The sequence below is a fragment of the Martes martes genome (assembly GCF_963455335.1).
Source record: "Martes martes genome assembly, chromosome: 9".
NCBI classification, from domain to species: Eukaryota; Metazoa; Chordata; class Mammalia; order Carnivora; family Mustelidae; genus Martes; species Martes martes.
The window spans coordinates 67,571,811-67,593,411 of NC_137896.1; positions in this window are offsets into that span (position 1 = coordinate 67,571,811).

The following is a 21,601-nucleotide window of genomic DNA, read 5'->3' on the forward strand; positions in this document are numbered from 1 at the left end:
GGACTTGCCTTGTAGCTACACAAGCCTCTGATTTCTCCTCATCAGGAGCAGTGCCATCATCTCCCCAAACCGCTCAGGCATAAGCCACCCCAACACACATTACATTGTCGGGTGCTAATGCCGACCTGGCCCACTTCTGTCTGACCCGCTCTTGCTCTGTCTGCAGACTAAACTGACATCTGGAGCTGGGTCAAGACTCTGAGCATATGACTTGCCCTCCTGTTCCCAGTTCCAGTGAACAGACCTAATTCTAGAATTTACTCCTTTAATAATCAGTCCTACCCCCATTTCAGTTAATCATAGATGTGCAGCTGTTTCTTGAGCTATGTCAGGGAAAAGCGAGTTTAAAAAAAGAAAACAAATGCGAGACAATGCGTACACAAATGTGCGATGGTGTGGTATAGGGAACACACAACACAGAATGATTCCAAATGAGAACACGGCTCATCTTGTGGTGGGCCAGACCTGTGTATTCCAGTCAAGAAGTTAATTATTCAGTCAGGAGGGCATACTGGTTCTCAAGATGCTCCAGTAAAGTGAGAGAAAAGAGCGAAAGAACAGCAAAACACCAAGGTACTCCCCTAAAAACCAAACCAACAACCAGAAATCAATGTGGCTGGCAAGCTGTGCCCTAAATTCCCAGTAAGCAAAAGATAACTCCACACACGGATTAGAAGAATTTTGGTCCCATGGACACTTCAAACACAAAGTCGGAATCGGAATTCATTAGCCTTTCTCTGAGTTTCCTGACTTGGTTGACTATCACCCTGCCATCCAGACTAGAAATCTGGTTTTAGAGCAGAAATGAAGACACACTCCAAAGATTGAGAATGGAGTGGGAGGCCCTGTGGCCAAAGCAGGGGACTGACCCAGCACAGCCTCAGCTCTGGGGAATGAAGTTCTAACAGGTCACAGAGCTTCCCATATTGTGAAGCCAAAATCTCTGAGAGCTGCTGACACGGGCTGGCGAGAGGTCGATTCTGTCATGTGCATGGTGCACCTTGTTTGGGATAATGACATTTGGCCGCTTCCGTTGTGCCTCTCAGAGGCTGAGGAGGGATTTGCAACCCCCTTCCCCCACCAGCAGGCCTGGGCTGCTGTCAACACCCTAGGTACAGGTCAGGCTCTGTTGCTCCTGCCTTCCTCTTCCACAGACCCCAACGTCCAACTGATAACCAAGTCATTTGATCACCTGTGTCATTTCATTTCTCATTTGTCTCTTCATTTCCATCCTACTTGTGCTGACTTAGTTTAGTCTAATCTCTTCAGATTTCAGCTCACATCATCATTTTGTTTAAGTCTGAGCCCCACCCCCAGCTTCCCCTAGAGTGCCCCGTGCAACCCATTGTTTACACATTCTCCCATCAAATGCTTGGTTTGTGGCTCTCATCTGTTTATTAGACCGTCTTCCTCTTTGGACTGTGAGAGCATAGATGTTCCCATATCTTAGTATTCTTCCTTATATGTTCAGAAACTTATAATCTTGACATCCAGTAGACACTTAATAAATGAAAGTGAGTGAATGAAGACCTGTTGGTATCTCTTCACAAATTATGTGTTTTAAATGTGTTTTAAAATGAGTCAGTGATCTCATGTATATGACTCAGCTCATCAATACAACCCTGGATGGTGATGGTGGGAAGATTTTGCTACAGGGTGAATAAAGATTATTTTTCCTCTTTAGCCCTATTTTAGCCTGCCCTCTTTATCAAATAGCCTGGGCATTTGATTCTTGTAATTTATGAGTTCCTATATATTCATCTTCTGGGAAAATTCACAGAACGTACTTGCAAATGGAAAATAATTTGCTGGTATTTTTTCCTCTTTTTGGCACACGAATAAATGGAATGTTCTGACAACTTCAGTATCTCTTGCTTTGCCGACTCCCTTGCCCAATATTTGTCTTCAGCAATTTCACTGCAGTTATTTTTTTCTCACAAAGAAATACGTTTCTTCACATTTAAGAGGCACAAATTGTTGCTCCCACTTTTCAAAGGAGATGTGGTGTTTCCAGATTTAGAAAGACACTTCCAGCTGCCAAGCTCTGTCAGACCCTGCCTTGGCTTAACGAGGAATATTTCTGTTTTTCTTAGGCACAGGAAAAAAAAAAGTAAAGCCCCCAAATTATTTAAGTATCTTTCAGTTTAGTTTAAAGGCCAAGAGAGGCAGTTACATGAACATCTGAAGCAATGAGTTTGGGTCGAAGACTTGGACTCAACTGCCAAATGCCGCGCCTGGCTTTGCACAGATGGGGTAAGCCTCTGGCCTCTGCTTCCTTACTGGTATAATGGGGAGGTTGACCTATATGGTTTTTGGAATCTGTCCTAGTTCCGAAGTTCTATGACTCGATGTATTATTCTCCTCTACTGCTATGTAAGTTTTGGTTGTGTATACCCTCTCCAAGGGAGGGAGCCTATGTTTTATTATAATGAGGTGGCCAGGGACAATGGGAACATATTGTTGGATAATTTTTACTCCCTGTTGAGGACATGGGGGATGACAAATGGGCCATACTGGGACAAGAAATGAAGAAGGCGTAGACTGGGTCTTTCTCCCTTCTCTGGGCAACAGATCTGATTGTTCAGGGAAGAGGTCTAGTTTGGAGTCTATCTTGTGGCTACTTTGGAACCTCTCCTGACTTGTTCACCCAAGTTCTATGGCATTCCTTAGCAAGGTAGGAATTTTTGGTATGTGGATGTTCCCCTAAAGATCTAGAACCCTGGTCTCTGACACACCTGAAGCTGATGATGAGGCACTGAGAAAGAGGAGTGTTCTCATCCTCCTTCAACTTCCAGGAACCACTGCTAAATTGGCAGGGGACTTCAGATTCAATAGTGACTCGTCGAGGCACAGGGCTAGTATTGGACCACGGGTTTGGGTGGCCAAGTAGCCACACTAACTTCAACTGTTTCTGCCATGGACCTCGGCCACTGTGGCAGTTCTTTTGGCGAAAGTATTTGAGGGACTCCCTGTTTTCAGCAGCTCTACAGTAAAGCCACAGCCGCAGCAATGGTGGTAGAGAATGGTTTCTTCTGGCAGACAAATGGATTTTCTTTGAAGTGATCTAGGTAAGCCCTCATGGGTTTCAGGAATGTATCACAGACAGGAAACCCCAAGAGAGGAGACTAGATTTCCTGCCTCTGGAATGGGAGTGCAGAATTTTATTGATCTGATTATGAAAAAGAAAGATCTCATTTTGAGCTGCAAATGAGTGAAATAGGACATTTAAATTGTACCATATTTAGTTTCTCCCACAGATGATGATTATTGAATAAGTACTTATTGACTGACTGGATAAATGAAACTGCTATTGAAAAGAAACTGAGGATAAAGGAGTTCTGTGGGCCATTAGCGGTTGGTCTTGATTCATCCTGAAAGGCGTAGTTGGTGCTAAACAATGGGCAGAGTTTCTAAAGAGCAGGTGAGAGTTGGCCCATTTCTTCACTTGGAGGGTTTTACTTCATTCCTTCATTCCTGAACAAATGCCAACTAACCTGAAACCTCCTCTTCCTTTTTTCCCTTCTCTACACTCCATTCTTTCCTCTTTCTCTCTATACCCTTGGTCTTCCATACTGAAAAACTGATTAAGAGGGAAGAGTGTTAGGGTTGAAGGATACCAGTTTCTAGGCTGAGCCTAGAAGCATTCCTTGGCATATCCCTGAATACATACACCTTGAGTCCTGAGATGGTGAAGAGGCAACAGATTCTAAGACCCTTGAAATCTCAGTCTAGTCAAGCCTTCAGGTTGCTGGGTCATTTCAAGTCCTTACGATTGCCCGGGCACCATGCAAAGCAAGTTCCACGGGAAGACTCTTTCCTCAGGGTTATCTATCCCCGTACAATGAACTACTACAAAATTTAGTGGCTCGAAACAACAACCGTTTTATGATATCTCACTATTTTGTCAGTAGGAAATTTGGCAGTTCTTAGGCGATTCTTCTGCTCCACCTGGAGTTGCCTGGATTTGCCCAGGGTATTCAGCCACAGCTGGTCTGATCTGGCGGGTTCAAGATGGCTTTTCTCACATGTGTGGCACCTTAACAGAAATGGCACTGAGTGGAAGGTTGGCTTGTCCATCCCCTCTTCACATGATCTCAGGGACTTTCCGCATGGTCTCTCCAGCAAGGCAGCCAGACTTTTCATGCAGCTACTCAGGGCTCCAAAAGAGCAAGGAGGAAGTGGCTGGTTCTCTTAAAGACTAGTCCCAAAAGGAGCACAACTTCTCTTCCAGTGTACCCTAATGGTTTGTATCATGTATCAACCTGGCTGGGCCATGGGATGCCCACATATTTGGTTAAACATTATTGCTGGATGTGTCCTATGAGAGTGTTTCTAGATGAAGGCATGTGAACCGGGAGACTGAGTAAAGCAGATTGCTCTTCCTAATGTGAATGGGGACCAATCAATCCACTGAGGGCCTGAACCAACCAAAAAGGCAGAAGGGAGAATTCGCATTCTCTGCCTAACTACTTGAGCTGAGAGGCTAGTCTTTTCCTGCCTTCAGACTGGGACTTAACACTACTAGCTCTCCTGGTCCTCAGGTTTTTGGATTCAGAATAGAACCTAATACTACTGTCTCTCCTGGCCTCCAACTTACAGACAGTAAATATTGAGCCTGCTCGGCCTCCATAATCACGTGAGCCAATTCCTTATAATAAATCTCTTTCTCTATATAGGTATATGTACTTTCTTGCTTCCTTTTCTGTGAAAACCATGACTAATACATCTGTTCTAGTTTAGAATCAAGGGGAGGAGAGATAAAGCCCACCTCTTTATGGGAGGAGTGTCAAAGAATTTGCAGCCATCTTCAGCCTACTCCAGGGGTTAATAGGTTGCATGCTAGTGCACACACAACTGGGATTGCCATCTACTGGGAATCAGCAGAATGAGGACCTATGATTCTATGCATCAAGGGATACCTGGCAGGAGAACATCTGGGTCTATTGAATCAAAGCTGTGACTAGACAGAATGGAGCAGAGGTTTCTGTGCTATTAGATGTGACATTAATATTTGCAGAAGGTTCTGGCCCTAATAGCCAAAGTTAAGAAGAATTTTGAAAGTGTAATCCCTAGAATTAGGCTGTTGGATGATTTTCATTTTTGATCTCTGAACTGTGTTTCCGCATGCTGGCAATAACAGGGAGGAACATTGGATTCTTGGCCTAAATTACTCTTCAGTGTGATCTCGACTTCTTCATTTCATTTTATGCTGCTAAACTCAACCCCGCTTTTGGATTAAACTAACAGATGCAAGGACTCCCAATGATAGAATGCCTTGGACTCTATACTTTATCTCCATTCCTCCCAGTAACTACACACGTTCCATGTGCTAGCCCCATTTTGCAGGTGAGGGAAGAGTAACCCAGAAAGTTTATGCAGAAAGTGGCACACTTGCTATTTGAACCAAGGCCTGTTTGGTTCCAAAGCCTCTTTCCACTACCCCAAGTGATCTCTGGGAAATCAGAGAACCTTAGAAAACATCCATAGTGTACTGCCTAAGAAAGCACAAAGCCAATGAGCCTGAACTAAGCAGCCAGGAGGAGGCCTGAAGCTCAGTACTGCACTCAGCCACCACCCCGTGGAGTCTGCTGCTGGGCCACAAACATGTTTTCATTGCAACCGCATCCCTCTTTGAGTAATCTTAATATACACAAAAACATAAAGGAGCAATTTGTCCTTTTTCAGAAATTTTTAAAAAATAAAATATCTCTTTGCTAAATTCCTTTGAACAGATAGCCCTCCTAGGGTATTTAGGGACGATTCAGTACGCAAAGAACTGTGAAGAGGAATTACCAGGACATTATTCCCTCCACATAGTACCTAACGGGGTTAGTATGGGTCCTTGGAAAAGCTGATGTGGAAGAAACTGGGGAGGTTGCTAGTAAGTCTGGAAGAGTCAGCTGCGATGTAAACTAACTCTCTAACCAGTGAAGTTGAGCAAAGGGAGGATGCATGGAAATGTCTTTGCAGGCTATGTAGTCTCAGGAAGGTTCAGCAGAGCTGCTGGGGAGTTCTTGAGCTGACACTGGTCAACAGCTGAGTCTATATCGTCTTGAGGAATGGGCCTCTCTCAGAATTCCTGTCCTGCTCAGTTATATTAGCTGGGAGTGGCCTATGGATCACATAGTGTGGCAGTTGGATCCTTGGTACATTGAACTCCCCAGAGCTGGAGGCCTTTGAGGCACATTCTCATGGTTGCCATACTAACAATGTTCCGAGCATATGGAAGAGGCTTAATAAATGTATGTGGAAACACGGTGTCTAAAGCAGTCTTCTAATACTCTGTGCACTTCCTTTTTCTGTGCTTTTGCTCAAATTTTCCTGTTTCGCTTGCTCTTCTCTTAAGTAGCTACATCCAGAAATCAGTTCATCTTGTCTCCAAGATGTTTTCTCTAATCCCTACTGCCAGAATTAATCTTGTGAATTCTTCTAGGCACCTATGGTACCATCCCTCTAATTTTATTATTCATCTAATATAGACTAATGCACACTGGAGTTATTCATTTGCAAATACGAGGTCCGGGGGACCCAGGGTAGTGTCTTATTTACTTTTTGTGCCTCCCCACAACCCCCAGAGAAATCTAGGGCAGGGCTTCACACATAGTAGGTGCTTGATAATTGGTTGTTGAATTTAATGAGATTCTTGCAATAGCGTATACCTGATTATATCTTTAGGAAGAAGTGGTAGTATAGTTCTGCCTGGAGTCTCTTATAAGAACTTGAAATGGTGTGTCTCAAACTGACCACTTTATCAGCTCCCTGAACCATCTTCATATCTGCTACGTCAGAGCCCACCGTTCATTCTCCAGTCCCAAAGCCAGTCAACCTCAGCATCCTCCTGGGCTTCTGCCCTGGGTCACATGCTGGCTTATGGTGCTACTTTGGAAGGGCCTCCCCAATCTTCTCTCCACCTCTGAAGCCTCCATACTCTCTCATCTGGACTGTCACACTGGCTTCCTTGTAGCCTGTTCTGATGTATGTCCTCCCTCTCTCCGAGCCCCTCCATTGTTCCAAAGTCAGGGTTGGGACTAACATGCAGTGAGTAATGTGCCAAGGGCATGGGATTTAAGGAGACACTACTCTCAGGATCACAGAAGTGCCAAGAGCAAAGCCCTCCTTAAATTTTGCTCCCAACATGCCTCACTCAACTCACTCTGGTCCTGTGAGTCCAACCGTGATAATGAGTTTCCTTTACCAAAAATTCTTCTGGCAATCTTCATTGCAGTGTATACCAACCGTGGCTGTGCACTGCCTGCAGACCTTGGTGAAAATAGACTCTTTGATCTCAGCCCAGATTGAACCTGACTGGTAGTGGACAGGGTTCAGGAATCTGCATGGCCAGGTTTGGGAACTGCTGGCTCATAGCACCAAGTCTAGACTTTGGAATAACATTCACGCTTCCTCCCAATTTGGCACCTGCCTGTTTCTGGCTTTATTCTCAGTCGGTTTCCTCTTGGCAGACACTCAATAGGCCAATCATACCAAACCACTCATTGGACCCAGGTATGCCCTGCATCTTTGTGTCTTTGTGCCTTTGCTTGGGTTGCTCCCCCTATCCAGAATGCTCCTCTTGTCCTTGCCCATTCTCCTAGGCAAGGATCCATTCAAATGGATCCATTCAGGATCCATTTCAAATGCCATCTTAGCTCTAAAACCATTTGGGATCTTTCTTCCTGACCTTTGCCAGGGCATCTCCATCTCTGCTTTCATGCATTTTACTCATAAAATCAGCATCACCTCCCACGCTGTGTCACACGGGTTCTAGGAGGGCCCCCTTCCTGCCTGGAGGTCAGGAACTGCATATTTCTATCAGATTTGTAGCACCTCACACTTGGCTAGGAGCACAATGAGCATCTATTAGTTGTTTGTTGAGTTGAATGAAAATAAGTAGTAACTAGTTAAATTTCACTTTCATATAGCACCCAACACAATGCCTTGAACATAAGTCTTTAAAAATATTTGTTGAATAAATAAATGAACAAAGGACTAAATATGGGCCAGACTTTACCATCACTATTGAGTCACTTTTAGGGAACTTGTGTATGTTTTGATATCACACAGTAGAGCTCAAATGTCAGTGTGTATAAATAAGAATCAACTAGAATGTTATCAAATATGCAGACTCCTGGCCACACTCCCAGTGATGCTGATTCAGTAGGTCTGGGTGGGGCCTAGGAATTTACATTTGTATGAAATATCTCCAGTAATTCTGAGACAGGTGGCCCACAGTCCACACTGAGAAACACTGCAGGAGACTCTGGCTGTTCAGCAGGTGGCGTTCAGTCTCTGGAGGGATTCCCAGACCAGCTATATTGAAGTTCCATCCTTAAGGTTGAAGGTCTTACGGAGTTTTGTCAGGAGGATATGGTAAAAGCAGCAGGTCCAATGTGCCATCTGGTGGGTTCCAGACTCCGGGAGGGCCATTCTTAGGAGAGTCACTGAATTCTGTAATAGCAGGAAGAATGGCAGGCTCTGCAAGCTTCACTTTGGTTGCCGAGACCCTGGTTTCTGGCTCCTGGCTCTTGTCTGTTCTGACACGTGGCTTTGTTTGAAAGCCTCCAGTTCCTGATGCAGACTAGATCTGGGTGACTTCCCAGCTTGCTTCTATTCCTGAGGCACGGCTTCCGCAGTGGTTCCCACAGGCTTGCCTTCATCACCATTTACTTCCTCCAGCCTCACTTCCAAAGGGGGCAATGGTGGGTCTGGTGAGACCAGAGGAAGCCAAGAAGATACACCTATAGCCTTCTGTCTGGGTCTGAACTCTGCCATTAACCACCCACCAGACTTAACTCAGGCTAGTTAACCCAATCAGCAGGCACTTACTGAGCACCTGCTGTGTGCAAAGCATGGTCTGCAGATCCTCTAGGACCCTAGATCCCTCAGGTGTGAAGTCCCTTGCAGTCCTTAACTACTGCTCACCATTGAACACAATCTCACAGGGAGTCCATCTTCTGCACTTGACCAGTCTGGTACTGCTCTTGGAGCCAAAATCACCTCTCACCTCTTTTTACCCTTTCTCTTCATACTAAGTGTTAAGAAAACATTTTAATTACATACTGCACTATTATTTGACATCATATGAAAAACAGTAGTTCCCATATTCTTTAAAAAATGAGAATGAATGGATGATCTTCAAAGAAATTTTTATTGAAATTGACTCAGAAACGGATTTTTAAAAAACCTAAATCATGGGGGCACCTGGGTGGCTCAGTGGGTTAAAGCCTCTGCCTTCGGCTCAGGTCATGATCCCAGGGTCCTGGGATCGAGCCCCACATTGGGCTCTCCGCTCAGCGGGGAGCCTGCTTCCTCCTCTCTCTCTCTCTGCCTGCCTCTCTGCCTACTTGTGATCTGTCTGTCAAATAAATAAATAAAATCTTTAAAAAAAAAAAAAAAACCTAAATCATGGAAGAAATTGACAATGCTATCAAAAACTACTCAACCCTGGTCATTTAACAGGTTAGTTATTTTATTTTTTGAAAAGGTTTTATGTATTTATTTGAGAGAGAGAGAGAGTGCACAAGAATGAGAGAGAACGAGCTCATGAGCAGTGGGGGGGAAGTGTAGAGAGAGAGGCAGATATCCTGCTGAGCAGGGAGCCTGCTGGGATCATGACCAGAGTCAAAGGCAGACACTTAACCAACTGAGCCACCCAGGTGCTCACAAGTTAGTTATTTTAAAACTTTAAGGGAGAGATGCTTCTGATGCTATTTAACTCATCCAGGGCATAAAGGAAAAAGCCTTCTCCTTATTTTATGAAGTCAACACGTGATTGGTACCAAAACCTCATAGTGACCACATATATGCACCATACACTTCATACCAGTATTGCCCAACACACACACACACACACACACACACATTGTACAAATACAAACATACCACACGTGCACACCACACAGCACACATTACACTCTACACAAATATAAACATGTCACACACATATACGCCTCTCACACATTATGACACCGCACCACACAGACTCACACCATACTTACATCATACACATACCACACACACACACACACACACACACACATACACATATGCACATACACACACACTGCACCTAGGGTATCCTCACATTTAAATAGGATATTAAAATTCTAATAAAAATTCTAACAAATAGAATGCAGTAGTCCATTAAACAAATACACTGTCACAAAGTGCGGTTCATTTCAGGGTGATTCAGTTTTAGAAAACCTATTAGTATAATTCGCCCTATTAATATTAATTAATATTAATAGTCAAAGGAGAAAAGCCATGATTACCTTTGAAGATACAGGAGATGAATGTAAAAAAATTGAACATTCATTTATAGTAAAATAATAACAATAATAAGAGCTAACATTTATTTTGGCCTTATGTCCTGAGTACTGTCTGACATGCTCTGCTTGCATTTTCTCATTTAGAGAAATGAGAAAGTACCAATGATAAAGGTACTATCTACCATGCTCACTTAACAGATAAGAAAATAAAGCTCAGCAAGGTTAAGGGTCTTGCCTCAGGTCACAGAGCTAGAAAGTGGGTTGTATATAGCCAGCAGATGGCATATTCTTAACCACTATATCAAAATAAGAATGTAGGAATACTTCTATCATATATCAGACATATGTATCCCAAATCATAATTCAGCATTTTGATTAATGGGAAAAGAAAGGAAACATCTCCACTATAATGAAAAATAAGACAAGCATGTCCTCTATCATGGCTATTATTTAACATTTTTCTGGAAGAGCTAGCTAATGTAATTATAAAAGAACCAATAAAAGATAAACACTGTAAGAAAGAAGGCAAAACTCTATTTACTGTAGGTAATATGGCAACACACCAGAGACTCAAGAGAAACAATTGAAAACCACCAAGAACAATATGAGAATTAAGGGAGGTAGCGAGTCACATGTTAATATTTAAAAAAAAAAAAAAAAAAAAAGATCAGTAACTTTCCTGCATACAAACAGCAACCAGGTAGAAAATTCAATGGAAGAAAAGATCTTACTCACAAAAGCAATGGGAAATGAAATACTTAAGAATAAGTTAACAAGGGGTGCCTGGGTGGTGCAGTTGGTTAAGCGTCTAACTCTTGGTTTCAGCTTAGGCATGATCTCAGAGTTGTGGGATTGAGCCCTGTGTCAGGCTCCAGGCTCAGGGTGGAGTCTGCTTGATATTGTCTATCTCTTTCTCCTTCTGCCCCTCCCCACCAGCTCTCTCTCTCTCTAAAATAAGTAAATGAATCTTAAAAAAAAAAAAGAAACAGAAAAATGAGCAAAAGATAATAGAGGCAAATCTCAGGAAAAATGCAAGTATTCAGTAAAGCAATTTAAAAATTTGCTCATTTCACTAATAATTAAAGAAATGCTAAATGAAATAATGAGTTATAAATGTTTATAGAGATTAGAAAATAATTTTAAAGATATCCAGTGGGTGAGAAGGTGAGAAACTGACACTCTCATCAATTATTGGTGAGAATCTAAACTGGCATAATATTTTTGGAAGAAAATTTGGCAGCATGTACTAAAACTTTGAAAGCCCTGAAAATGTAATGGGTTAAATTGTGTCTGTTCCCCACACACACACAAAGAGATCTATATGCAAGTCCCAACCTCCAGTACCTCAGAATGTGACCTTATTCTGAAATAAAGTGGTTGCAGATGTCACCAGTTAAGATGATGTCATAGTGGAGTGAGGTTGTGCCCTAATCCAGTGTGACTGGTGTCCTTATGAGAAGATAGCCATGTGAAGACATAGACACACAGTGAGAGGTCATGTGGCACTGAAGGCAGAGATCGGAGTCAGACAGCTGCAAGGGGAGGAACACCAAAGATTGTCAGCAAAGCCACCAGAAGCTAGGAAGGCAAGAAAGACGTCCCCTATAGGTTTCCGAGGAAGCCTGGCCATGCTGACATCCTTATTTTGGATTTGAACCTTCAAAACTGTAAGACAGTACACTTCTATTGTTTTCAGCCACGCAATTTGTGATACTTTGTTACAGCAGCCCTGGGAAACTAATACGAAGGACAAATTCCACAAGAATTTATTTACCCACAGTATGGAGTTTCCTCAAAAAGTTGAAAATAGGGTTACCCTATGACCCAGCAATGCACTACCGGGTATTTACCCCCAAGATACAGATGAAGTGATCTGAAGGGGCACCTGCACCCCAATGTTTATAGCAGTAACGTCCACAAGAGCCACACTATGGAAAGAGCCCACATGTCCATCGACAGAGGAATGGATAAAGAAGATGTGGTCCATATATATAATGGAATACTACTCAGCCACAAAAAATTTGAAATCTTGCCATTTGCGACGATATGGATGGAACTGGAGGGTATTATGCCAAGCAAAATAAGTCAATCAGAGAAAGACAATTATCATATGATCTCACTGATGTGTGGAATTTAAGAAACAAAACAGAGGATCATAGAGGAAGAGAGGAAAAAAAACCAAGATGAAATCAGAGAGGGAGAAAAACCAAAGGAGACTCTTAATCATAGGAAAAAAATTAAGGGTTGCTGGAGGGGAGGGAGTGGAGGATGGGGTAACTGGGTGCTGGACATTAAGGAGGACACGTGATGTAATGAGCACTGGGTATTATATAAGACTGATGAATCACTGACCTCTACCTCTGAAACCAATAATGCATTACACGTTGATTAGTTGAATTTAAATTTTAAAAAAGAATAATACCAAAATCACACACACATACACAAAAACGGTGGAAGAGTGGGGGAGGGCGGAGATTCTGGTCAGAGGTACAGGCATTCAATTAGAAGATGAATTAAGTTCAGGGGATCTAATGTACAGCATGGTGACTCGTTAATAATACTGCATCATATACTTGAACTTTGCTAAGATAGTAGATGTTAAGCATTCTCACACACAAAAAGTAGCTTTATATAAGTTGATAGATGTCTTAATCTAATTGTGGTAATCATTTCACAAAGTATATGTATGTCAAATACATTATATTATGCCTAAAGAAAGCTGAAAAAATCAGAAAAAAATAGAATTTATTCTCCCCAAATACTCGATTATATGTATTCAAAGATGTCCATTTCATCGTTACCTGCAATGTTGAGACACGGGGTACTCTCTAGATATTCACCAGCAGAGAACTGTCTAAGGAAATTATATTTCTTTAATGGAATACTAAGCTGTGATTCAAAGCAATACAGTAACTAAAAATGTATGAATTCATGAGGCACCTGGGCAGCTCATTCGGTTAAGTGCCTGACTTCCACTCATGTCATGATCTTGGGGTCCTGGGATCAAGCCCCATGTGGGGCTCCCCACTCAATGGGAAGTCTGCTTCTCCCTCTCCCTCTACCCCTTTCCCTGCTCTCTCTCTCAAATACATAAACAAAATCTTTTAAAAAATGTATGAATTCAGGAGATAGTCAAGACAAACTGGTAAGCTGAAAGATCAAGTTGTAAACTACAAGTAGTGTATGATACTAAACGTATCTTTTTAAAAAGTCATAATAATATGATGCTAGTATGTGGGTAGAAAAAAATTGATGTATTTTACATGAATTGTTATTTGGTGGTGGAGGTGGAGATAATATGAGGGGCTTTGCCTTTTCACATTGTATATATCTATAAAATTTAAATATTTTAAACTTGGCACATGTTGCTTTTGTCTTCAGAAAAAACCATGGTTATTATAAATTCTGTGGGGGAGATTCATATCTCAACTTAGCCTCCTCCTGAGTTTTTAAATCGACTTCCTGGAGCAGCCACAATAATCTCTCACATTTCTAGAATCTAGCTTTCTGACAATCTCCCCATACAGAAGGTACCATACAGAAAACTGAATGAGGAAATTTGGCAGAAAGTCCTATTTTCCGTGCCTTATGTCCTCCATCAAAATCTATTTACCTTTACTTTACACCCAAGATAGACACCTTAGTTATTCTAATTTCTAGAATGCAGCAGTTTCAAAGAGGGGAAAAAAGGATTGCTCATGGTAAGAACTCTGACCAGAGAGAGGGAGGTTTCACAAAAACTACAAAAAGCCATGGCAAGGAGTTAACATATGTACCAATCTGCGTCATTTAATATGGGAATAAACCATCATACATGGCCCCACAACCTCTGACGTCATCTTTCTATTGTATGTCTATTACAAGTCAACGTATAATCGTGACTCAGTTGAGAAAATGTTAAATGATGTCCATTGTTTAAAAACCAGGGGAAGGTGACACATTTGATGTAGATCGTCATTTGAAATGGTTAACATAAAAACTTCAGGGCTTAAAGAAGCAAATGCTCAGTTATCTGGGAAATTTCCACCACCCAGAAAGACTCATTATCCAAGTGTTCTGGACAGTCAAGATTTTCCTCTCTCTTCTTTTCTTCCTAGAGCATTTAATCAAGGCCACCCACAGCCTAGAGGTTTTAGAAGTCCCCAGTTGAGCCACTTGTTCAACAGCAGAGTAAACAGGGAGGAAAGGACCAGGAGGATAAGATACTAGGTGAGGCTTCCCTTGTAGGCCCTCCCCTGAGACAGACGGGCAGTGAGGGGCTGCAGGGAAGGGCTCTACACTGGGAACCATCCACCGTCCTCTTGGACTTCTCTCCCCTTGGGAAGCCCAGAAATGGTTGGTGAAGTTCCAAAATAAATAATGCTTGTTAAGTCTAATTAGCATGTAACACGAAAACAATTATACAAATCATTTTAAAAGATCAACTTTGTTATAAGTGTTTCTTAACTTCAGGAGCGGCTCTTCTTTCCAGTACGCTCAGCTTTTAGAATTCATTTAGGCTACTTGAACCAGCTCTCTCCAAGGGAGGAGAGAACATTGTCCATAGGAACATTTCCTTATCAGAAGAGATCTGCACAAAGGTAGGGCACTGGCAGCATGGTTGCAATTGCTGTAATTATGCCAAAATGCATGTTCCACATTCCCCCATTACCTCCTTGTTCTAGAACTAGAGCTAAGATTTAAGCTAGGCTGAAATTCAGTGTGTAATTCACTTTTTGCTTCTCTCTCATCTCTTTTTGAAAAGCTGGTAACCAGCATTAAAGACAATGTGGTCGGTATCCTTATAACTAAAATATAGCTTCATTTCTGCTCATGGAAATATGTAGTCAATTAGCCATAATATGGTCCAGGCTTCCTTTGATATTCTAAAATAAAAACATTCCAAGTTATTTACTTGAGAAGAGTTATTTCCAAGCACGCCCAGTAGCTGCTGTTTTTAATAATGCTGCTTTTAATGGGTGTGGGGCATTCTGCATGGGCGTCGGGGGGGGGGGGATATGTGGCTCAAAGTTCTGAACTATTATCACTGGATTTTTGGAGTAATAATCATGAAAGTTTACACTTAGATAGAACTATTACTGAACTGTGTCCATTCACATATATTTAACAATTTTGTACTACTTTCTCTTTTCAGGCCAGGGAAGAGAAGCAGGTAGGGAGATCCCTTATGAGGATGCCCTGCCCTGGAAATTCTCCCCACAAGAGCAAAGAAAGGAGCTGCCCTCTACATAGCATTGTCTGAGAAGTAGTTCCCAAATTGCTTATTATTAAACATGGCAGGGCAAGATGCTCAAGTATCTTCTGGAGCATTTTAACTATGAAAATAATTACATAAAAATTATAATTATGAAAATCAAGCAAAACAAGACTCCTTGATCCACTTTGGTTTAGAAGTAGGGATGGGGTGTGACAGAGGTACAGGGGACAACCACAGATTTGGAAAACAAGGCTTCTTATTTGTGAGTAGACATTCAGCCTCTTTAGGACTTCCCTGCTGTGTGAGTTTAAGCAAATCAATCAACTTCTCTGAGCCTCACACTGGCCATTTATAAAGTGATGATGATATCAGTAAGTCCTACCTCAAAGGGTTGTCTTGAGAATCAACTGAGATTAGGTATTCAAAAGCACTTAGTAATCTGTCAAATACTTTGCAATTTTGGCTAAACTTAGATATTGAAATCCTAGTAGAATTTGTGCTAAGTGATCTGAGAGACAAAAAAAGAAACCACGTTGGGGCGCCTGGGTGGCTCAGTGGGTTAAAGCCTCTGTCTTCAGCTCGGGTCGTGACCTCAGGGTCCTGGGATTGAGGCCCACATTGGGCTCTCTGCTCAGTGGAGGGCCTGTTTCCTCCTGTCTCTCTCTCTCTGCCTGCCTCTCTGCCTACTTGTGATCTCTGTCTGTCAAATAAATAAAATCTTAAAAAAAAAAAAAAAGAAACCACACAAATGGCAAGATATTCTATGTTCACAAATTGGAAGAATTAATATTGTTAAAATGTCTATACTACCCAAAGCAATCTACTGGGTCAATGCAATCCTTATCAAAGTACCAACAGCATTTTTTTCCACAGAACTAAACCAATACTAAAACTTGTGTGGAACCACAAAGACCCAAATAGTCAAAGCAATCTTGAGAAAGAACAACAAAGCTGAAGGTATCACAGATATAGATTTTAAGATCCAGTACAAAGCAGTGGTAATCGAAACAGTATGGTGCTGGCACAGAACAGACACATAGATCAACAGAACAGAACAGAGAGCCTAGGGATAAATCCGTGTTTATATGGTCAATTAATATATGACAAAGGATGCAAGAATATGTAATGGAGAAAAAATGGTCTCTTCAATAGATGGTACTGGGAAAACTGGACAGTTACATATAAAAGAATGAAACTGGACCACTTTCTTACACCATACACAGAAACTCAAAATGGTTTAAAGACCTAGATGTGAGACCTGAAACCACAAAAATCCTAGAAGAAAACACAGGCAGTAATCTCTCTGACATCAGCCAAAGAACATTTTTCTAGATATGTCTCCTCAGACAAGGGAAACAAAAGCAAAAATAAACTATTGAGACTACACCAAAATAAAAAGCTTTTGCACAGTAAAGGAAACCATCAACAAAAGAAAAGACAACCTAGTAAATAGAAGATTTTTTCAAATGACATATCCAATAAGAGGTTAGTATTCAAAAATATATAAAGAAATTATAAACTCAACACCAAAAAAATAAATAATCTGATTAAAAATGGGCAGAGGACCTGAGCAGACATTTTTCTAAAGAAGACATCCAGATGGCAGACACATGAAAAGAGGCTCATCATCACTAATCATCAGGGAAATGCAAATCAAAACCACTATGAGATATTACCTTACCCCTGTCAGAATGGCTAGAATAAAAAAGACAAATAATAAATGTTGGCAGGATGTAGAGAAAAAGAAACCCTCGTGCACTACTGGTGAGAATACAACTTGGTATAGCCACTGTGGAAAATAGTGTGGAGGTTCCTCAAAAAGTTAAAAATAGAACTACCACATGATCTAGCAATTCCACACTGGGTATTTACCCAAAGAAAATAAAAACACTAATTCAAAAAGATAGATGCACCTCTATGTTTATTGCAACATTATTTATAATAGTTAAGATATGGAAGCAGTGTAAGTGTCCATCAACAACTGAATGGAGGTGCCTGGGTGGCTCAGTGGTTTAAGTCTCTGCCTTCAGCTCAGGTCATGATCTCAGGGTCCTGGAATAGAGCCCCACATTGGGCTCTCTGCTCAGCAGGGAACCTGCCTCCCTCCTCTCTCTGCCTGCTTTTCTGCCTACTTGTAATTTCTGTCTGTCAAATAAATAAATACAATCTTTAAAAAAATTGAATGGATAAAGAGGATACAGTATCTATACACAATGGAATATTACTCATTAAAAAATGAGGTCTTGTCATTTGCAACAACAGGGATGGACCTAGAGGGTATCATGCTAAGTGAAATAAAGCAGACAGAAGAAGAAAGAAAGAAACCATATAATTTCATTTATATGTGGAATCTAAAAAAACAAAACTAATGAACAAATAAAAAGTAGAAACAAACTCATAAATACAGAGAACAAATTGATGGTTGCTATGGGGAAGGGGGGCAAATGGGTGAAGGGAAGAGGGAGGTACAGGCTTCCAGTTAGGGAATGAATAAGTCACAAGGATACAAGGTACAGCATAGAGAATATAGTCAGTGGTACTGTAGTAGGGTTCAATGCTATCAGAAGGGAGCTGCACTTGTGGTGAGCATTGCATGTAGTATATACTTGCTGAATCACTATGTTGTATACTTGAAACAAATGTAACACTGTGTGTCAACTATACTTCAATTAAAAAAAAAAAGAAGAAGAAGAACTGATACATGGTTTGGGAGGAGTTTTCAATCTACCAGGAGGGACAAGGTAAAAGGGAAATGGTATAAATGGTAAAAATTATATCTAACAGCCTATTAAGCTACTAAAAAGCATTTTTAGTGTGTACTGTGGGTTCTGTGCTAGGTTAAGTTATATGGGTGACTAAGAAGTATTATACCTATCACGGATATTTTTCTAAAAGGGCTTCCAGTTTTGGTGGAGAGAAGAGTTTTCTCTATAACAGCTAAATAATACAAAGGTAATATAATCAGTAAACTCTAAATGTTATGGTCCCTCCGATAAAGGGTTACTTAGAAAGCTGTGAGTAAGAGCAATAGGAACTTCTGTAGTTCAGAAAGAGCTGGAACTGTAGTAGGCTTGGAGTTAGAACAGCAAAGGGGAAAGAGAGAGGATCATTGGGTGAAGGGCAAAGGCAAAGCATGGAGGCAGAAATACACATGGGGTAAGGAGCACCAGCAAGAAGACCAACCTGGCTGGAATGGTGGAGCCTATTACAGAGGGCCTTAAAAGCTCAGCTGAGATGTTTCCACTCAAACTATCTGTCTATATTTTGTATACAAGGAAGGGTCCTATTTATATACCTACCTTTGGAACTCTAGCACTCTACTGTCCAATATGACAGGAGCTAACACTTGAAACATGGCTAGTCTGAAGCGAGATATGCTGTAAATATAAAATGCATACTAGATTAAAAAGATTTATTATTTTAAAAACTCACTGTTTTTTAAATATTGATCATTTGTTGCTATGATGATACTTTAAATATTAACATTATTTCACTTGTTCCTTTTTAATGTGATTGCTAGAAAATGTAAAGTTACATGTGAGAGTTGCACTACATTTCTATTAGACAGCCCTGTTCTAGAATGTCAGGATGGGCTTTAAAGAATTTTATTTTTTGCATGAAGATCCAATGGACACAGGAACCCTGGGGAAAATAGGGAAGCTTTGAAGGAGATAGTTTGGGAGATGCCCAGGAAGCTGGAATTAACAGTATTATATCCCTCCACCCACATTCTACACACCAAGGAGAGCCATGGATGACACTGAATTAGGAAAGAGTCAAGGCAGTGGGATTTGGCCTTGGAATAGTGGACATAGGTTGGTATTAAGGGCTATCTTTGGTGTAACACTAATGGAAATCCTTCAAAGAAAAGAACCATTAAGAAATTGAGAAAGCAGGGCGCCTGGGTGGCTCAGTGGGTTAAGCCACAGCCTTCGGCTCAGGTCATGATCTCAGGGTCCTGGGATTGAGCCCCGCATCGGGCTCTCTGCTCAGCAGGGAGCCTGCTTCCCTCTCTCTCTCTCTCTGCCTGCCTCTCTGTCTGCTGTGATCTCTCTCTGTCAAATAAATAAATAAAATCTTAAAAAAAAAAAAAGAAATTGAGAAAGCAAGTAATACACAAGAGTTGTAGCAGGAGGGCCCATGTTTAAGGAGTAAAGTCACAAAAGTCCTAAGCCTGAATGAGAGATGGAGACCTCCCCTACATCAAGAAAATATCCCTGGCTACATGGGCCACCTGATCTACCACTGGGCAGTCCTCAGGGAGCGCATGGCCCTTGGTCAGAAGTAAGAGGTATAGAGGTGGCTCCAGCTATCCAACAGCAGAGTGGAGAATAGTAGCTCTGACCAAAAGAGAGCAATATTCTCCAAGGAGAAGAAGCAAGCCCCTAGAAAAGAGACAGGCTTACAGTAGCTTGTTTGTTTGGGGCCAGAGTCAAAAGTGATTTCTATTGTTATAAGATATACATATACATACATACAGATAGATATAGATATAGATTTAGATTTAGATTTAGATTTAGATCCTGATATCAGGGGAAGTATTTTCCATCTGTAATAGGACTGTGTTCTAAAAAGAATGAGTTGTGTCAATGAAGAGGCACTGATTTTTCTGAGCATGTCCACAGATATGTTTATATAAATTTGGGGTAGAATCTAGCCGTAACTCCTTTCCTGCCTTCCCCCCAATCACCCCACCCTCATCCAGGGTTGGATGTTAGTTAGCACTACAAGAAAAAGAGGAGAATTTGGAGGGGGTGGTGGGCAGGAAGGAGGGAGAGTGGAGCGGAGGAACAGCCGGCGAGAAGAGAAAAGGCTCCTCATCTTGTGATGTGATCATCTTCTTGTAACCCCATCAAATCTTATGAAAATTTGACCAAACTCACCAAAATTTGGCATGAGTGGATTTCTTGGAAAAACCAGCAGAGACTGAGTTGTGCCTCTGGGGTAATCTAAGGAGAAACATACAGCATGTTCAAAGGCCCAGCCAGACCTCAAAATGTTAAGTCCCTCTGTTCCATTTCATATTAGTGAGTGAGACGGTGAAAACAGGAAGAAAGTGAGAAAGAGGAAAAGAAAAGAAAAGAAAAAAAAGAGGGAGGGAGGGACAGAGAAAGAGGAGGGAAATAGAAAAGGAAAGAAAGGAAAGGAAAGAAAAAAGGAAAAGAAAAAGGGAAAGGGAAAAGGAAGGGAAGGAAAGAGAAGGAGAGGAGAGGAAAAGAAGAAGATGGAAAGGAAAGGAAAGCAAATTAAAGATTTGGAGTTTAGAGATGCACAAATTGTGCCTAGGGATGGCATGTGAGAGAAGCTGGCCCCATTGGCCTCCCTTTTTGTTTTGGCCACCTGAGCCAGGCCAAAGGGGCTCACAGGGAGGCCCTGGCTCTGTAGACTATGCTGTTTTAAGGCACAACTGTGTTTCTGGGAAAGTACACTAAACTTTTCCAAAGCTCTTTTATCACATCCTTTTTTAAAAATTGCTTTTGGTTTTAGTATAGCCTTCATTGGCTTGAAGACCATATGTTGAAAGACTGAAAAGTGAAAGATGCCGAGTCTCCAGCCTAAAGGATCAGAGTTGCAGGAATTGAGAGGAGAGGAGGAGGTTGGGAGGGTCTGAAGAGAGAGCCAGGGAAAATGGTAGGGGTGGGATCATGACACTTGCCTTCCTGTTCTCCTACTCATCTGTTAGTATTGGAATGAGTAGGCTTCTGGAATTCAGCTGAGCATTGAGATTTTTTTCCTGTTGCTTTTTGGGCTCCATGTGTTAACTGAGGATTCCCACACACAGCTCCTCAGACCTTGAGCCAGCTCTGCAGCTGGCAGTGTGCATTTCTGCCTGGCATTGGGAGGGAGTGGGCAGGAAGAAGGACCTCAAGAAAGGGGAGGGCTCCCAACAGAGGACCTGAAGTGTCCTAAATGAAGCTCTGTCTGAGCTGACCAGCAAAACTGTATTTACTCCAGCAGGAATCACCTTGGCAACCAGCAGAGTCAAAGGAGTCCTAGTTTTTAGGACTGCGTTATGATGGGGCAGCTTAGAGATACAAATATAAATATGAATTCTGAATGTGCTTGTTGTGTATACAGAGATAATACTGTACTTGCATTTTTGTGTCTGTGTGCTTGGCTCCACCTATTTTCATACTAA